At 37.7% G+C, this 18,159-nt stretch overlaps 1 protein-coding gene and 1 pseudogene across 8 annotated transcripts in view; one reads left to right on the forward strand and one right to left on the reverse strand.

Moving 5' to 3' along the window:
- nectin1b (nectin cell adhesion molecule 1b) overlaps positions 1–18,159 on the forward strand; it is a 385,519-nt gene that overhangs the window by 129,192 nt on the left and 238,168 nt on the right. The gene's annotated exons all lie outside the window — the stretch shown is intronic.
- On the reverse strand, positions 7,981–8,115 carry LOC148357566 (U2 spliceosomal RNA; annotated as a pseudogene).

Genomic DNA, 18,159 nt, shown 5'->3' on the forward strand with positions numbered 1-18,159 from the left:
GAATGATTTAATTTTGTTTCTAACACGGATTTTTAGCAGTTTAGGGGAAACAATACAATACAAAACAATATTACTTTTTAATTATTTTGGGGATGCCAAAATATTAATATTTGATTAATTGGTCAGTTATTTTGTCCATTATTTGATACATCGTGTGAAATATACTCCTATGGATCTCAATTCCCAAAACACAATTATGAACAAGTACTAATTATAATGTGTCGGGAAATTTGCTGAAAGAATAATGTGTGTGTATATAATATTTATATAATATCCATATAATGTCAATTATTCTTTGATCAAACAAAAAATTATTGTCTATTAATTTACTTTAAATCATTTTTTTAAAATTAGTATTTTTTGTTCCTAGTTTTCTATTTCTCAATTGTGTGATATCTTAATTTTTATTTAATCCATCCATCTATCTACTCTGGTCATACCCCTCGAGAGGCATTCATTTATTTCATGGATAAAAAAGAATTGCAATTAAATTGATCGTAAATTATTTGTTAGTCAACCAGTTATTAAAGTTAAAACTTAAGACTTCCTTTTTATTTTTTTTAATGTTTTTTTTTTTGCATTTTATGTAAACAAATTAGGTAATTGGATAATATTTTTGATTGACTTTTTATTTGTTGCACGTATTCTGATTGAAAAACTAAACCTTACGTATTTTGAAAATTGGCTTAAAGCCCCAGTGTGTATTATTTGACCACTAGAGGTCACTGTAGTCTTATGCGAATGTAAACTAGTGCCAAATGATCACTATGTAGCAGCTAGATGCATTTATATAACAATTGATGTATTTTTGCCTAGTATTCAAATACATGATTTTATTTTTTAATATTATTTTTTTAATGAATGAAAGTTTTTTTTTGTACTACCAGGAGGCACTAAGTATTCCACACCCTCCCTTAATAAATTTATAAATATTCACTGCTGAAAAGCTGTCATAAATTTGAATTTAAATTGAATTTTTTTTTTTCATTTAACTAATCAATCTTTGCACCTATATCCTAGTATCTTTGACATAGACAAATGTACTTCTTATGGAAATTAGCCTTACCAACCAATTTCACTAGCTAATCTGCTGCCATGGAAGCCAAAACCCTAAGTATACTCTCAAAATCCAATGCCCTCCAGAACTAGCAGATTAATCGGATCGGACCACTTGCCAGCTAGCCAAAAGGGAATCCTCTATTTTTTCCGTGAAAATCCGACCTGTTTATCTTAAGGCAAAGTGTGATTAAAAGACAAGTGTGCCTCACTAGATTGCAAACAGCGTCCTTGGAAAGAACACTTCGTTGTCAGGCGAACCCACGGAAAAAAACCTAATTGATACAAGGCGCTCCTTGGCCGCCGATATCTCCCGAGCGCTGACAAATGGTGGCACGAAGAGCGAGGAGCTTGATTAAAATTTGCCTCACTTAAGTGCTCCATCAGTGCCGGCAAAACAGATTTCTTCGGATACGCGACAGCTTGTCTCGGCCGTTTTATCTCGGACGAAAACTGGAAGCGTCCATGTTTTTCCTGGCATGCGTATATTGCTGTGTCTGTCCGCGCTCATGCATAATGCACGGCACTTTTCGAATAACGTCCCGATCCCGATGGACGCCGGACACTTTTATTTTTTATTTTGTCGCCGACTTCGATACAGTTTGGAGCCAGCGGGAAAAGGGCAAGCTGTGAACGAATTATTGACAAAATATGGAATTATTACATTTCTGCCCTTTAGAGCAGATTTGGAAATCAAATGCAAAGGCAGGTAAACAAAATTGTATGCCGGAGAAAGAAATGAGAATCGAGTGGAAAACGATCATGAAAAATGAAAAGCGGGACCGTAATAGGAGTATGTAGTCTTTACAGCCCTTTGAGATGTCTTGTGAATAAGGGCTATACAAATAAACATGAATTGACTTGACTTAAAGATTAGGGTATGGAAGACTGATCCAACCCTATAAAAGAATTAAAGTATAAATAAATGAATACTGACAAATATATCCATCCATCCTTTTTCCAGACCTTTTTCACTAGGGTCAAGGGTGCTTGGAGCCCATCTCATCCAGGCAGGGAACATCCTGAACTGATTGCCAGCCAGTCATAGGGCACACAGAGACAGACAATTCACTCGCTCATTTACACATAGGGACAATTTGGACCTGCCACGCATATTTTTGGAATCTAGGAGGAAACCTTCGGAACACTGCATCTCTGCTTTCTGCAGATGATCTGGTGCTATTGGCTTCCTCAACCTGCTGCCCCGGCGACCTGACCCCAGATAAGCGAAAGATGATGGATGGATGCAATTCATTCATGTATAAGGATGATTTATTATGATTATTATTATTATTTATTTATTACATTACTATAAAGACAATACATGATAAAATAAATGAGTAACTATACGACAAAACACATGCCAGACTAAATACAGAAATAAATACATGATACAATGCATAAATGTATGAATACATTGCATTTATTTAATATATAAGATATTTCGTTTAGTTATTTATGTGATTTATATTTGTCAATACTTATTTTTACATTTTTTTTCACATATGGCAGGATTGGTAGAAATCACTTGGCGAGACCACTAAAAAGTGGGCCAGCATTTACAAAACAAAGAAATCGCCAACACTGCAACCTTTTTACCAAAATATTCTATTATTCTTACATTTCCCCCAAAAGTACAACATGCATCAAGTTATTCTAGTAAAAAGTTTCTTGTGGTCTTCAATCCTTCCCCAAATATCATTCTCATCATGTGCCTGACCTCCTTTAAGTTCCTGCGGTGGATCTTCTAACTGCCTCCTGTTGGAGGTTGATCTGCTTTAACTAAAAGCCCTGTGCACCTCAACACAGCTAAAAGAGAATCTTCGTATTTAACAAAGAAAGAAAAAAATCGCCCACTGGTTGAACCTGACTTTATCTGATATAATCTTCTCGGTTGATCTTGATAAAAGGGATGGTTGAAAAATGTTTTCATCGCAAGACCATATCACAGTTGTGATTGTCCATATTGGGCTGGTTAAGATGGGGAAACCACATCAGTCTGACTTCTTTTTTCTTTTTTTCCCCCATTTTATATTCTTCACATCCAGTTAAGAGTGAACACTAAATAAGGCTTTTTGTAGATATGCAAACTTTTTTGCTAAAAATAACTGCTCAAATAAGTCATATAAATAAAATGAAAAAAAAATAACTAAACATCTGCTATATAAGATAACTTAGCGGCACGGCAGCTGGGTGGTTAGCGCGCAGCCCCATGGTGCGGAGGTTCAAGTCCACTTACTGCAACCTCCCCGTGTGAAGTTTGCATATTCTCCCTGTGTCTGCGTGGGTTTCCTCCGGGCACTCAGGTTTCCTCCCACATTCCTTAAACATGCATGTCAAGTTAATAAGCCGGTTCAAATTCCCCCTAGGTGTGAATGAGCGAGTGAATGATTGTCTCTGTGTGCCCTTCGACTGGCTGGCAACCAGTTCAGGGTGTCCCCTGCTCACTGCCCGAAAATATCTGGGATGGGCTCAAAAAAAAGTAATCTCCAATATACCTTACTGAGGATAAGCGTTGCAGATAATGGATGGATGGATGGATGAATATTGGAAAATACTCCAAAACAATGTTAATAAATGATCTGCCAAAATGGGCAGCACGGCAGATGATTGGTTAGCAGGTTTGCGTCACAGTCCTGAGGTCATGGCTTCAAATCCAGATACCAGCCTTCCTGTGCGGAGTTTGCATATTCTCCCCGTGCTTGCATGGGTTTTCTCCAGGCACTCTGGTTTCCTCCCACATCCCAAAAACATGCATGTCAGGTTAATTGGCCGGTCCAAATTGTCCCTTGGTGTGAATGAGCGAGGGAGTTGTCTTTCTTGATGTGCCTTGCGACTGGCTGGCAACCAGTTCAGTGTGACCTCTGCCCACTGCCTGAAGATGGCTGGGATGGGCAACAGCACACCGCGACCCTACTGGGGTTAAGCGGTGCAGAAGATGGATGGATGATCTGCCAAAATGAATGTATATTTATTTGCAGTATACACGTGTGTACTTAGCACATTTTTAAGTATTTCAAAACATAAATAAATAACATTAAATAATCGCCAAACAGTTCTAAATCATTCATCATCTAACAAAATACACAACAATTGAATTGTCTTTACTGTCATGATATCAATGGGCACTCCAGGGGGAACTTGTAAGACGGACTTAAACAGAAAAAAAACGGTAAAAAACTCTCAGGATAAATCGGTGACAATATTTACAACGCAGTGCTTAGAGACTGGCATAAGTTATAATAAAAGTTCAAGTTTTCTAAAAGGAAAAGAATAGTGCATCGTAACGATAGTGACATGAAAAGAAGTGCAATAATTTTTAGCAGCAACAAATATCACCAAAATAAGTCACATGGTATATATCTTGCATTAGCATTTAGCAGCAACAAAATAAAGGAATAAGAAAAAAAAATCACAAGATATGTCTTCAAAGAGGGAGAATCTATCTCTAGCCTGTTTGTTCTTGTTTTGAGGGACCTGTAGCGCCTATCAAAGGGAAACCGGTCATAGAGGTTGTAGAAAGAGTCATTAATAATATTAAATGTTCTGCTGCGGTATCGTAAGCCGCCAGTGTCCTCTAGGTAGAGAGCAGCCAATGATCTTTTACTCGGTTTATCTTTCACCCCAGGAAACTCGGCAAGACTAACTTGAAAAAAATGACCCTGAGTATGGCTTAAATTTTCAGAGAGCGTTAATTTCAGCAGGAGGGAGCGAAGAACTATTCCCACAGTTTGTCAACGCGGCGGAAAAACAAAAGAAAACGACTGCAACAGTGTGGGTGATTACGGCATCATAAGGCAAACAGAGAGCTCATTCATCAGAGCACATTGTACGCAAGAGAAGATGAAGACGGCGCCATCAATGTGTCTGTCCAGCAACAACATAGAGCGCTTGTTTCCAAATGGTCATTAGCGTAATGAACGGCTGATTTGTGTTTTTCTGAGATGACCACAAACGACGGTGGCAAAGCTTTAGTGGTTCATGTTTTCGGTCTTTGGACAATAAAGGATGGAGTTCATCTTCATGAGTTTATAGAAACTAGCTCGCGAGGGTTGTTCAAAATCTCGGCAGTTTCTTTCAAGTGAAATGTACGTTACGTTCATAGTAACTTGTCTTTTGATGTCTCACATATGGTTGATGTCTTACGAAAACAAGAACATTATGTTTATTGAAAACTGTTAGTCGCTCTTTATGTTTACGAAAATGGACTTGGTGGAGACTCAATTCCTTTTGAAGTTGCCTTTAACGTACACTAATTTCATTGAAGATACTTTTGAAGTCTCTGCATGGATAATTATGACAAACTGAGGACAGAATTGTCATCAGTATTAATGGAAACTAATGTTTAAGGCCCGGTCACACAGCCTTTCACGGGCGTATCGAGGCTGTTGGGCGCTTTGAGATCGCGATACAGGCGAGATACAGCCGTGCTTTACACGCGGTAAGAAATTCACACGCCGTTGGCCGCGCGAAAAGGTTTTGCGCTGCTCCAAACTTTAGACTACGGGTAACCACGGGCAGCACACGTGGTACACACGAGGTAAAGACGCGGTACGAACGTGCTAGGACGTGCTACGGCCGCGGCCAAGACGTGGTTACACGCGGGTAGGACGCGAAATTTTAGCGGGTAATCGCGGGTGGAGCACGGTGATAGCACGTTTGTTCTGTGCCTGTATACGTGCATCAGCGTGTGTACCGCGTGTAAGCACGGTCAAATGCGATGCAGCCGCGGTTACCCGCGATAAGGACGCGGAACAGTCGCCGGCGTCTGTTTTGCGGGCATACCACGGGTTAACAGCGGGTTTAGCCAATTTTGCACATTTTCCACCGCGTCTGCTTCACGGGCAGACATTTCTGGCCGTGATTCAGCCTCGATACGCCCGTGAAAGGCTGTGTGATGACCGGGCCTTTACCTCATTGACTACCAGGATAATGACTAACATATTGATGTTGTATCTTGGGATCTACTTTACTTTAACTTATTCCGTGCCATAAAATCAGTTTTAGTTGCATTGTGTCTTTGTGCCAAAACGTAAAAATGTTATTTTTTTATAATGTATTTTTTTTAACTTCTTTTGAGGCTTTGGCGCTCCTGATCAGTGAGTATCAGGTATTCGGGAATGGTTTCAGTATCATAAATCGACACTAGATGGTAGGAATGGCGTTGAGCAGATCTTTGTCCACACACGAGAAGCCCCCACTTACTCTTGTTTCTTCCTCTATCCAGTGATTGAGTGTGTGTGGACAACCCCGAGTGACCGAAATAGTGTGATCCCGTCAATGGAAAAATTGGGCGCTGAAAAGCTCTTGCAAAGATCATGTATCGGTCATACATAAGTTCTGAATGAGTCAATAAATGATCGAGGGACAATTTAGAAAATGAAAAACAAATGATAATCTTAGAAAAAACGTATTTTCTCATGGCAGCGACAATTTGAAATTATGAATATCTTTGCTTCACCACTAGCGGTTTCAACGTATTATCGCATCCCTGAATAATGTAAAGGGGTAGAGAGCGCCGATTGAGGTTAACTCTGACACGACGAACAAATTTCACAAGCCGAACTTAGACGAACACTCGCACGGCGGCTCAACGCTATTCTAATCCCGCTGAGAAAAGCACAGGGCGGCGGCTGTTTGTTGTCTGATGAAAAGAACGCTAGAAATAAATACACAGTCTCCCGGTGGGTGCGGAACAGTGGGAACATTGCTTCGTCTTCATGGGAGAAAAACAAAAAGTTGTTGTAATGGCAGCTTTCCCTTGATGTGCTGCGAACACTTCCCCCATTCGCACCAGTTTGGAAGCGACAAACGCGTTCACTGGAGACTTTGATGTCAACAAATGCATGCATTAGCTTCCCTAGCAACGGGAATATTACGTTATATATTATATAGTCCCGTGCTATCAGTAATAATGTACACAAATATATGACACATATGACATTTATCTGTTATGAAGTAAGGATCACAAAGTTGAACTGTCGTATTGAGGGGAATGAAAACCTATGCTAAATACAGGGTTCATACGAGTGCTTGACATTTTTGAAAATATTTGAATTTTAATGTTGTGTTTTTAAGGTTAGAAAAAAGCTTGCATCTTGGCTGAAGTGGTTGGCATTTTTGCCTTGTTTCTTGGCAGTCTGACTAGATAGTTCACACATAAATGGAAGATTAAAACAAGTCTGCTTAAAAAAGACACTTACACTCCTTAGTTTACACATACGTTTACTTTGAAAGAAATGACTTTCCTTTCACTACATTTTGACGTCAACATGTGTTGTCGGTAAAGAAAAAAAAAAGAACAAGAACATTTGATGCAATACTGACCTATTAGATGCGGCAGCAAACACTAATGAAATGGGGCACAGAAACTCAGTATTATTTTCTATGCCCCATTCAGTGAATGATAGATACTGGTTTAATATTTGGCTTAGGATTTATCCAATTTTGTGCTTCTTCTTCGGTAACATCAAACAACAAGACTCTGGACTTACGCGTGATTTCTTATTTTAATGATACTGGAAATAAAAGAAAATTTGCTTTGAAAGTGCTTAAACTTGACCATTAATCCCTTAGGGCTCCGACGGGCCACTGGCAGGCCGCTGGACTTTTGATAATTAAATGTGAAGTCACCAGTCACTGAAATATGTCATGCCAAATATCATTGGAAAGCTTAAACTCTTGAGATGCATTATTTGAATGTCCGCAATGATGGATTTATCACAATAAGAACAATCTATAGAATCCAACAGTGTAAGATGGGGCGGGGAATTTTGTAAGGTTTATTGTTCTATATTCTTTGTCAATTATCCATTATCCGTTATCGGTCAAATCATAATACGCTACAAAGCCAAGGGCCGAGACACTTGCTCTCAGCCAAGAAGCCGAGTCAAGGTCCTAGCCACAGAGCCATGCAGCGATCAGTGCGAATGCACCGTTCCCGGAGGTACTGCAATACCGGGTCGATGCGTGGAGTGGACAGAGCAAGCTCTTATTCCATCTCCAGATTGCAAAAATCAAACTTCATAATGTGCCGACTCTTGATTGTCACTAGGCCATGCCGACACTGCAATACCCGACACATTTAGAATTTCATAGTCGGCACACGCCCGCCGATCATTTCATTTCAAAACACACCATAATGGCAACAGATCAATTACATTTTATCTAAAAGTGTGTCTGCTTCGTTCAGAGTTGCTTCTTGAAGTTTGTACGCTTTGCTCCAAAACGTCCACCTTAAAAATAACAAGACTCGTAAAATGATTCCCAATATGGTAGTTAGGCTCTCCCCTTTCGACTGACACCTTTTTTTGGCCATTAGCAGGCCTTTTTTTTACTGTCCAAAGTCTGCATTATCCTATACAGGCCTGTTTGATAAAACTACTATCACCTCCAATTGGTCCCATTATCTTTAGCCAGTAGTAACCGATTTGAATGATGATTGACTCAATGGTTAGCCAATACATTTTCAACATAAATATATACCATTTTTAGATGTGTATTCAAATTAAACATGCACAAAGCAATTTGTGATTCATTTGTACGCATCATGATTACATGCAAGCTTGCACAATCATTGATTTGACTTCTGCAAAGAGAAGTCAAACATTTACAACTCGTTCACAATGTCTTAAAAAATAGGCCAAAGTAAAATGCTAATTTGCAAAGCTTTTAGTGAAGTAGTCAACACCAAATGGCCACTTTTGGAAACGAATCAACCTACCTGAGAAAAATATGTAAAATACAATTTGTTTCATTTTGTGATCAAATTTGACAAGCTACCAGGTAAGGCCTCAATCTTTTTTCTCACCTGTTTTCCAGCTAAGATGTCCAAGCTACACTCATCTGCAAGGAAATTAAAAAATAAAATAAGGCAATAATATAAACCTTCTATTTCTGTGTGTTCTGTTTGTTATTATGTAATACTAGTAGCAATTGCAGTCATTATTTTAGTTTGGGACAAAAATTCAGAGTATTACCTTTCAAAAGATACCAAAATCGGCCACATTCTCCGAATGGTTCAAGTCAAGTCAAGTCAAGTCAAATTTATTTATATAGCCCTTAATCACAAAAATGTCTCAAAGGACTGCACAGGATTACAGTTACAAAATTACACAATTACCTGATCTTAAACCAGAGAACATTATCAATTTACTTGGGTTTTGTCTTGGATTGGGATTTTAAGTGACTTGTACAGAAACATAAAGGGGTTAAAGGTGTACAAACACAAACTAGCTAAAATTTTCCAAATCCTGACATCCAAGTAAAAACAATAAGAGTAAATTCAAAGCACTACTTATATATGCTATATACATGGATATGATCAGATAACATTATAAAGAAACATACAGTAGAGCCCCAGGTTACAGCATCCTTAATTTATGATGTTTTCACGTTACTAAGCCGACTAGCATCTTACATGACGTCGCTAAATAGCAGATAGGCTTATTGGAGACCTTTGTGGCGTGTAACTGGCAAGATTATACGCACATTTTTGTATCTATTTTTGGCACGCGAAACAATCTGTTGTTGCCTTCGTATGGTGGGGTATATGCCGTAACAATTCCACTCCGTGATGTGAAAACTTTGTAAGGTGGGGACGCCGTAAACCCAACAAATAACTAAAATAATTGACCACTAGGTAGCAGCAGTCTTAATTTTGTCATTTTTTTTGGGCCATGCAAACTCGTTCGTCGACCTTTATGGTGGGGAAAATTCCATAACTAGTGGCCAAAACAACATTGGGCTACACACTGTTTTTTAAGAACATTGTCAGGCGGGGAGGGATCAACTATACGTTATGTAATTACTCCAAAAACTAACAAAAACAAATGGTAAATGGTCTGCATTTATATAGCGCTTTTCAAGTCAAAGACCTCCCAAAGCGCTTTACAATGTGCTTCACACTTACCCATTCTCAAACACACTCACACACTAATAGGGAGTCAGCCAAGCAAGGTGCCTACCTGCTTATTGGGGGCATTAGGAATTGAACTAATTTTGTAAATTTTTGCTGAATAATTTGTTGATGCCCTCGTATGGTGGGGAAAATGCCGTAACGAGAGTTGAAAAATGATTCTATTCTACACCGTAAACTACGTAAGGCGGGGATGCCTTAACTTTGGGGTTTATTGTTTATACTTTAACTACACCAAAAACGGACCAAAAACAACTAATTTTATACAAGTTTGGGCATGATAAATAATCTGTTGTCAAGTTGTAAAGTGGGGAAGAGAGGGGCCAAAAAGAACATTGTTTTCTTCATCGTAACGTGAAAATAGCGTAAGAAAGGGACCCAGGTTACAGGGTGTATTGTCTAAGTACACCTAAAACTAGAAAAAAACAAATTACCTCCATATGGCAGCAAAGTTTGGGTTTTGTCAATTTTTGCGCACCGAAATACATTTGTTCTTGATATCATATAGTGGTGAAAATGTCGTAACGAGGGGCCAACACTTGACTACCCACCGTAACAGAAAAACATCTTTAGGCAGGGATACAGTGTCATGGGGATCTACTCTAGCCGCTTGAATGAGCAAAATCGTCAACATGCATAAAAGGGTCATATGTACTTTCCTATTAGAGCCCTGGGATTGGGGTTAATTATGATCACAAGAAATCAGACAAAAAAAGACAACTCAAACTGTTTAAGTTAACAAGGGGTTAATTCAGGGCACTTGATGCAGTGGTAGGTGAACACTGACTCCTGACCTAAATCGTTTGATATGAAAGGGTGTAAAGACTGTAGACACTGAAAACTTTTTTGGCGGTGGTTTATTTTTTAACTCATTCACTGCCAATAAAGGCTATAGACGCCAAATATTATGCATACATTTGCATTATTGTGGACGTATTTTGCCCTGATTTTTTGTCGAACTCGTTCAAATGCAAATACTGTTGTAGATGGCAAAATATTTCCATACATTTGCTTTTTTGACAACGTATTTTCCATCATCTATCCTTTAACTCATTCTCTGCCAATTACGGCTATAGACAGCAAATTGATTCTGTATGTTTGTATTTTATGACTACATATATTCTGTAATTAATTATATAACTCCTTCACTGCCATTAACAGTTATAGACGCCAAAGATTTTGCGTACACTGGCATGTTTTTGACAACATATTTTGCCGTCATTTATTCGATTACTCATTCACTGCCAAAGACTGCTATAAACGGCAAGCATTTGACGCACATGTGCATTTTTTTAACAGAGTATTTTGCCGTAATTTATTCTAATACTCATTTGCTGCCATTAACGGTTTAAACGCCTAAGATTTTGCATACATTGGGATGTTTTTTACAACGTATTTTAACGGGATTTATTCTATAACTCATTTAGTGCTAATGACTGCTATAAATGCCAACAATTTTACAAACGTGCACATTTTTTGAGAACATATTTAGCCATAAATTTTTAATAACCGCATTTGCTGCCGATGGCGGCTATAGACACCAAATATTTTGCAAACATTTGCATGTCGAGGGATGAGACTATAGTATGTGCAGGCTTTCGAAACTTTTTGACTTGACAACATATTTTGCCGTCATTTATTCTATAGTTTTTGCCATTGACGGCTATAGACGCCCAAAGTTTTTTTATTTACTTTTTTGACAATACCCTACTAAAAACATCGAATATTATTTAAAACAAAAAGGAAAAAAGGAAAACACAAAATAGAATAACATTTCGAAATGAATCACTAGTTGAACATACTTTTTAATAAATAGTAAAACAAAACTGTTTGCGACTTATTTTTTCATCCAAAATAAATATAACAATTAACAAACGGATTTTGCACTGAAGTTTACCTCAGTTTATTTTGGGGGTTAATATCTTGGGAACTTAGAGTGATACAAATTTTGGTTTGTTTGAATAGGATGTAGTTTTGGGAATTATTAAATATAGTTTGGGGTCCTATGCAAACATATATTTAATTAAATAGTCCAAATTAAGGATTATTTATATATTGGACAACATACTGTCAGAAATGAATCCAGTGTCAATTGTCCCTGTAAATATGCACAAAGTATTTATCGCATATCATTACATTTTTTTTAATCAATTTTTACACATGTTTATCTTTGTAATTATTTTTTCTTGAAGTGAAAAGGATAAGCCCTGCAATTTTATTATAGTATTGTATAATCACAATAAATATATTTTAATGCGAAGCCTTTATAATAGCATATCATATGTTTACTCCGTGCATGCTAAATTTCCAGATATTTTCCAAATCGTGTAAACACAACAAGAGAGGTTTTGACAAGATGGAGAAGGGGCTCGGGCGCAAGCTCCTCCATCTTGTTATTGTGAGGGCATAAAATGCCAATGAGGGAGCACACTTGATAAGCAAGCTTGTTTTATCATCAAGGGGTATTCTATTTTATTTTTCACGATATCGTTTTTGGGTTGTCCGGAGGATAGGAGTTTGGAACGTCCTTCGTCCTCCAATCCCGATGTCACACCTTCCCCTGAGCGCCCGCATGTAGGTCACATGCTGCTAGCTTTAGATACAGTATGTCCCAAATATAAAATATTATATATATATATATATATATATATATATATATATTGGAAACAAATGCATAAATAAATGCATGCACTAACAGGAATGCTGGATAAGGAGGAAAAAATAAAAAATAGATGTGGCAGATTGTCACGGCATAAAGCGCACTGACCTAATAACTCGTCCCCCGACGTCACGTCCACAAAAGGAACGGCGTGCCTCGGGACAGAGAACATCAAAATTACCGTTTAAGGAGTACTTCACCGTTTTTTGTAAAAAAAAATCACCGACGTAAGTGTCATAGATCCGAGGAGAAAATGTTTTGAGTGGTGGGTATTGTGAGATTTCCCAGTGAGTAGGGTGTCAAAGTGGTGCGTCTTAATGAAATCAGTGTACTTCGTGCAGACCGGAGTATTGCATTTGATTTTATCTCACTGTTTTATTCACTGTACCAGATATGAATAGTAGAGAAAGGAGTAAACAGAAAGTTCGACTTGATAATATTTGGGGTGTGCGTTATACACAAGTAAATATGGTATATCCTCCACACCTTTTCAAGCTCTGACCCATTTCCATGCCTGATTTTCGAAAAAAGAATATCAGATATGCACATTTGTGACATATAAGTTTTCATTTTAACAACGGCTAAAAAGTTTATTTTGATTAACACAGTGTTTCAATGTGAGAGGGTTAATTAGTTAATAAAAGTAGTTGTTGATTCAATTTATACCTGATTAGCTTTACAGGAATCTATTCTTGTAATTCTTGAAACTGGCATCATCAGCAATTAGATCACCCAAACAATTCACCTTGGGCTAAACTAGTCTTGTTTATTTTCAAGTTTTATTCAAACCTTAGTGTAAAAACTGTCTCTTGATACATTTTGCAGATTCTGTTTTCGTAAACATCAACGAGCGTAGCCATAATTGTGCCGTTAGGATCTTGATTATCCCCAAAAGATTAACCTCAGCCTAACCTAGTCCTGTCTCATTTCATTTTATTCAACCTTTGAAGTTAAAAACTGTGTCCTAGTACCCTTTTTGGCTGCTGGTTTCCAAAAAATCGACCCAAGAATTAACTTTGGCCTAGGCATGTATATTTTCATTTTTTTGTCCCGTTTTTATTTTATTATGTTCCAAATAAAGTTTTCATTCATTCATTCATTCATTCATTAATTTTATACAAACCTTGTTGTTTATACAGCGTCCCATGGCCATTTCCAGATTCCAGTTTTGGAAACTAGTGTAGCCATGTATGGACTGTTAGCAACTTAAACAACCCAAACATATCACCTTAGACTAAATTAGTCTGGTTATTGTGTGGAAGTAGTTTTCCCCCAATTGTCATTAAAGCTTTGATTTTTTTTTTTCTAATACAGAAATTTACAGCGGACCAGATTAAATCACCCAAAGGGCCTACTCTATCGTCTTTAATAAAGACGTGTTTAAAAAAAAAGTGGACCTGCAGCCGTTCGTATCAGGGCTCGTCTGGACATGTTGCGATGACGCATTGCCATTCCTTTATGGAAGGTGCATTTTAAGGGAGCAAAGTACATGGGCGTGTTAACTTGACAACGCAAGGTTGAGAAAAAAGGGAAATTACAAGGTTGACGTTCCGACGGCTGAGAGGAAGGACAAAGAAATAAATGGTAGACACAACGTGTCCCAAGGACGTCTTTTTTATTTAAGGGTTAAAATAATGCACCGTTTTTCAGAACTGAGTCATAATGTTCAAAGTACATCAAATTGCTGCAGTCCTTAAAATCCTATTTCCTTTTATTAGCAGAAATGATTCATGGGAATCGTGCTTTGACAGTTATTTGACTCTTGTGTGAAATAATATCACATTAAAGTGATGAAAGAAAAATGCTACAGAGACGCTGTACTAGGTTAAGCAATATTCTACAACATACATTAGGCCCCCAGGATATGACATTAATCTGTTTTGAGGTGGGGAATGTAAGGTGAAATTGCTGTATAGCGGGAGATAGAAACCTATGATGATGCGTAGCTAATGCGTCCCAAATCATCGATACCCTTGGTAAAAACATTAAAATAAAATAAAAAAACTATAGCGTAAGTTACATATGCGTGTTATACATGTGCATATATATTACTGAATGACGTTATAAAATAATATACATGTAAAAGAAAAAGAAAATTCTATTTAAATTTGTGACGTGAATTGAGCTGGTGGAGTGGATGGAAAAGGGGAGAAGACGGCAATGTTGGGTTGAAAAAATAAAAATAATTTTATAACTTCCATTAGGGAGGATTTACATGCCCTTCGAAGATTTTCATTTTTTAATAACCTTTTTTTAATAATACTGCCAATTGTCGATTAGTCATAGCCATGCAACTTAGCGAGGGCAGCTATTAGTGCCACTTTTATATTTCTTGGTAATCCCAAGATTTGTGTTTAAGGTTATCTTGTTTTGCTTCTCACCTGAGCATCACCTGGACCTTTAGCTAATAAATACCGGACATCCCCGAATCGCAAAGTATTTATAGAGTTAATGTGATTCTGAGAACAGAGGCATTGTGGGAGGTAATTCGGCCAATAAATAGCAGGGTATACATGATACGGTGGGCAAAATTCCTCAACCAGGGGACAAAAAAATCATTGAAAACATGGCGAGGCAAGGACGCAGTAACCCAGGTCTTTACTGTACATTGTTTAGTTACACCAAAAACAAATGACAGTTCTATGGCAGCAAAGTTTGAATATTGTAAATATTTGAGCATGCTAAAACCTTTGTTATTGACCCCTTACAGTGGGGAAAATGACACTCCAAACTACACTTCGCAATATAAAAAATATAAATTAGGGAGGATCGTGACATGGGGATCCACAGTGCATTATTTATCTTACACAAAATCTAACAAAATAAATTGACCAAATTTTGAATTTGATTATTTTTGGGATAAACAAAAAAAGTTGTTAATGTCGTGTGGTAGAGAAAATGCTTTAATGAGGGATTCTTAACAAAAAGGTGAAAGAATGGCATTGTGGGAAGTAAGTCAGCCATTAGAAGAGCATTTTATATGATATTGACCAATAGTAGACAGGCATTTTAGAGATGTACCTCGGGCTGCAACAAAGACTCAATAAAATAATTATTAAAATTGTTAGCAACTGATTACATCATTGATTCTTTATCTTGCGCAATTTATGAGACACTTAGCGTGTTAAATCAATGCAAATAAGTACAGAGAAGAGAAAAAGGGAAAGAAAAAGAATGAGCTTGAGAACAATAAAGGGAAAGTGAGGGAGTGTGAAAGAGAGAAAGTGAAAAAGAGGGAAAGCGCAAAAAAGAGAGAAAAAGAGAAAATTGAGAGAAACAAAAAAGGAGAAAAAGATAGGGTGAGAAAGAAAGAGAGAAAAGAGAAAGAAAGAAAAAAGGAGAAAGAGAAAGGTTGAGATAGAAAGAGAAAAAAGAGAGTTAGAGAGATAGAAAAAAAGAAGAGTGAGAGAGAAATCCTACTTCAGTTGCTTGGGTAACATGAAGTGGACATATTTAAAACTGCAGCTCATTTTTTCTCTTGCTGGCCGTATTAAAACAGTTGGCAGGCCCTAATTGGCTCACGGGGCTGCCTGTTTGACACTTGTGATCTGATATGAAACATTGTTAGGCAGGGTTGCCAGATCCCGGGAGTTTACTGTATAATTATAGTCAAAATTCTGTATTAGGATTATTGTGGCTGGCTCAAACCAGTAGAATTAAATTGCATTTCACTGTATATTATATTTGTATTATACTTTTTTATTTCATGATACTCAAATTGTCTTTCATTTTTATGATACTGTTATTACGTAAGTGACGTTAGCTGTCGCAGAGTCGTCTCCAGCATCCCGACCGGCGACACCTGCCATCCTGCCCATAAAACAACCGCGATCCTGTTCCCAGCAACACAAGGCAGCCTCTATTAGCGAGGCGCGGGAAAAATATTCCAATAGCGCCTTAACCTTGACTCAGAAGCGCTAAAACATACCATTGAGATTAATAGATGCCCCGATGTGCCGTGAGAGGCGATAATTCAATCCGGGGGCGTGATGGATTTATACGGCCAGCCTATAACATGAAATACTGCAGCTTTTTTTCTCTTATTTTTATTGCAGCAACTGCGCCATAGAAGTGCATTTATCATTTTTGCATTGCACCCGATCAGGTCCAGGATTGATAGCCGCTGACTTTATAGTGACAAAATCAACTGCCTTGATAGGCAAAAGTTTTGGAAAGGGAATTGTCTTATAAATGTTTGTGTTACAATTTATGATGATTTCTGATTTAAAAGTCATGGTGTGTCAGGGAACATCAAGGTAATTTGTTCGGTTCAGACTTGACGGGTGATAGGAGAACATGCCATTGAAAGAAAAAGAAATTAAAAGAAACATAGAGTTCATTCCGAGTCAAATGATTGTTTGTCATGAAAACCTTACGAGAGGTAATTTCTTCATGACAGGCTGCGTGTCTGCGTAATGGACAAAGTATCTCCAGTATAGTAAATTATGTACTTTGTAACTCTTGCTAAAAATGTTTAAGCATTTCAATTTGAAAATAAATAAAACATTACATGTCTAGGACTGAATACACCATGAATTTTACCTTCGTTAAAAACAATTGTTCAGTTTTACGTTTTTTCGGGAGAAGCACATTAGTTCCAGCATCGTACTTTGGGAGTCCTCATAAGTTGTAGATCTGGAGAATCCTTTTAGATGATTGTAAAATGTCTTAAACCAGAGAGTGTTCATTGAAAAAACCTGCTTAGACGGCTTGCAGTGCACATGCATGGAGCAAAATGTATATATGTTTTTCATTTCAAATGATGATCTAAGTAATCTTTGGATTTTGAAAGTGTTGAATTGTGAGTGGGATTATTTATTCAGGCTGGCCAAGAACGGGCAGTTACATGAAAACACAATATTAAGGATGTTTGACAAATATTCTTACCTGCATTGACGGGTTGCTGTGTAAAAACGAAATTTTAAGTGCCGGTTGAGCTTTTTGACCCCGAATGCGTAAAAAACATGTGTGAATTGTTTTCAAGTCCCAAAAACACATTTTTGTGTTTTCAGAGCCGACTAGCAGTGTCAAAAATATTTGTGGATTGATAAACTGAGTATTGAAGATTGAAGTCTGAATTTATATATAAAATGATAGATATATAATGATAGATATTTGGGATGACTGACAGTCAGTCCCACCTCGACAGGTTTGCTGCAGTTAATGAAAGGAGAAGGCTGTTTGTTGCAATTTGAAGACTACAATAGAGACAAAGGTGAGGTATGCAAACAGGAATGTTAGGTGAATTACTCGTTGCATTCATTGACTTGAATGAAGTAGTCGGGTGTAGTATTCTTGTGGCCTCTTGTGGCCTGGATGATGTCATCGCTCTGAAGGTTGCCGTGTATGTTATTTTTTCTTTATTCAAACGTTCTATTGTTTGCTGAAAACCTCGCAGCATCAGAAAAAGTTTTCCTGGTTAATGTGTCTGTTCCGCATGGCGGGACACGAATTTCTTCTGTGTTTTGCGCCGGCTGCTTTGTCCGCTACCGCTGTGTTCTTCGCTGATGATGTCTGATCCGCCGCC

This window comes from Urocampus carinirostris, chromosome 10 (genome assembly GCF_059441175.1).
Source record: "Urocampus carinirostris isolate Australia breed hairy pipefish chromosome 10, RoL_Ucar_1.0, whole genome shotgun sequence".
Lineage (NCBI taxonomy): Eukaryota > Metazoa > Chordata > Actinopteri > Syngnathiformes > Syngnathidae > Urocampus > Urocampus carinirostris.